The following is a 2,500-nucleotide window of genomic DNA, read 5'->3' as shown; positions in this document are numbered from 1 at the left end:
CGCCTGCTTTGAACACTCTAATTTTTTCAAGGTAAACGTCCCGGCCGCCGCCGACACTCAGTCAAGAGCACCGACGGAAAACCGGAGGTAAAGCCAGAACGAACAGTGCACGCCTTGCGACGGACCGAACGCCTGCGCCCAAAATCCAACTACGAGCTTTTTAACCGCAACAACTTAAATATACACTTTTGGAGCTGGAATTACCGCGGCTGCTGGCACCAGACTTGCCCTCCAATGGATACTCGTTAAAATTTTTACAGTGTACTCATTCCAATTACAGGGCCTCGTTAGAGTCCTGTATCGTTATTTTTCGTCACTACCTCCCCGCGTCGGGAATGGGTAATTTGCGCGCCTGCTGCCTTCCTTGGATGTGGTAGCCGTTTCTCAGGCTCCCTCTCCGGAATCGAACCCTGATTCCCCGTTACCCGTAAGAACCTCGGTAGGCAGATACCGTACCGACGAAAGTTGATAGGGCAGACACTTGAATGATCCGTCGCCGGTGCAAGACCGTGCGATCAGCAAAGTTATCCCGAGTCGCCAACAAGACGAGCCGAAGCCCGGCAGGTTTTTGATATGATAAAGGCGCGCCTCCCGCAAGGTCGGCGCTTTTTGCATGTATTAGCTCTAGAATTACCACAGTTATCCAAGTAAAATTTACGATCAAATGAATCACGACTGATTTAATGAGCCATTCGCAGTTTTACCGTACGCAAGTTCGTACTGAGACATGCATGGCTTAATCTTTGAGACAAGCATATGACTACTGGCAGGATCAACCAGGTAACTATCGGCCGACAAAATACGCGAACGGAGTCTTTCGCTTTCCCCGTCGCGGTATCGCACTGTATTACTCAATCACTATTTTTGCTTAGCTCCTCAAACCCGGCGTAAGCCGCGATCTGGACGCCGTCGACACCGGCCAGACGCCCTTTCGGGCGAAGCCGCGCGCGGGCTGCGTTTGCATACAACACCAGGAACGCCCAACAAAAGCGAACCGAGAAAACTATCACTTGCGTGCGCACCGGCCACCGCAACTACGGCCCGAGGCCGTGGTCGCGCGCCGAAACACAAACTCGTATTTGCTACTTAATTTTTTCCGTCCAACGTTCAGAGCCTCGCTGCTAGCTACGACGCCTTCGCGGGTCAGCATCAAGTCTGCCCAAAAGCGCACATCGCCTGCACGACACCACATCGTTTTGTCACCAAATACCTTCAACCGACAACCGCATCGCCAATTTGCTCATTTCGCCACAACGACGTCTTCCCTCATAGTATACAGGGAAGCTGGTCTCGCGACAAAGGTAGCAAACTTGTCGAATTTCGACAATTTTCCAAAACGTGCGTTTCTGTGCGGGAAATTGTTCATCGGGCGTCGGCCGATGTCGTGCGTCTTTGTCCGGGCGATTTTCGAAAGTCGCCGGACTTGTGTTTTTTACGCGCGCGCCGGTGGGCTGGTCTCGCGACAAAGGTAGCAAACATGTCGAATTTCGACAATTTTCCAAAACGTGCGTTTCTGTGCGGGAAATTGTTCATCGGGCGTCGGCCGATGTCGTGCGTCTTTGTCCGGGCGATTTTCGAAAGTCGCCGGACTTGTGTTTTTTACGCGCGCGCCGGTGGGCTGGTCTCGCGACAAAGGTAGCAAACATGTCGAATTTCGACAATTTTCCAAAACGTGCGTTTCTGTGCGGGAAATTGTTCATCGGGCGTCGGCCGATGTCGTGCGTCTTTGTCCGGGCGATTTTCGAAAGTCGCCGGACTTGTGTTTTTTACGCGCGCGCCGGTGGGCTGGTCTCGCGACAAAGGTAGCAAACATGTCGAATTTCGACAATTTTCCAAAACGTGCGTTTCTGTGCGGGAAATTGTTTATCGGGCGTCGGCCGATGTCGTGCGCCTTTGCCCGGGCGATTTTCGAAAGTCGCCGGACTTGTGTTATTCAAGCTCGAACGGTACTCGACAATTCTTCGAATGGCCTCCGACCTGAGGTCAGAGTCGCAGTAAAACAAACGAAGTACCCCAGAAAAAAGTTGAAAAAAAAAGCAACTCCGACCTGAAGTCGAAGTCGCCGTAAAAAATACCAAGTACTTTGAAAAAAAAGTGGAAAAAAAAAGCAACTCCGACCAGAGGTCGAAGTCGCCGTGCGCCCGCCCGTTCGCGGACAAATCGATAGATCTTGCGGCTTACTCTCAACAAATCGCAGTGAGAATACTGCTCTAGTGATTACGACACCGCGATCTTCATCTAGGTCGTTTGCAAATGATTTAGCACCCCGCCACTCGAGCAGAAAGCTTTACCCGTTTCGGGGCGACGCTTGCCGCGCCCGTGTTAGACAAGTATCCGGCATTGCCAGCGGCCCGGTGGCCGCCTAACTTTGCCTCTCGACGGCAAGACACAACTTTATCGTCGCTTCCTAGGCGGGATTCTGACTTAGAGGCGTTCAGTCATAATCCCCCAGATGGTAGCTTCGCACCATTGGCTTATCAGCCAAGCACATGAACCAAAT

General features: G+C 52.1%; 1 non-coding gene across 1 annotated transcript in view; it reads right to left on the bottom strand.

The window, feature by feature from the left end:
- Positions 1 to 783, bottom strand: part of LOC145747163 (small subunit ribosomal RNA) — a 1,810-nt gene extending 1,027 nt beyond the window's left edge. The window contains exon 1 of the ribosomal RNA XR_014281907.1: positions 1 to 783. This exon is cut by the window's left edge and continues 1,027 nt beyond it. This is a non-coding gene — a ribosomal RNA (small subunit ribosomal RNA).
- Between the last annotated feature and the right edge of the window lie 1,717 nt (positions 784 to 2,500).

The sequence above is a fragment of the Corella eumyota genome, chromosome 3, assembly GCF_963082875.1.
Source record: "Corella eumyota chromosome 3, kaCorEumy4.1, whole genome shotgun sequence".
NCBI lineage: Eukaryota > Metazoa > Chordata > Ascidiacea > Phlebobranchia > Corellidae > Corella > Corella eumyota.
The sequence above is the reverse complement of the archived record's forward strand: the minus strand, read 5'-3'. Positions and strand labels throughout refer to the sequence as shown.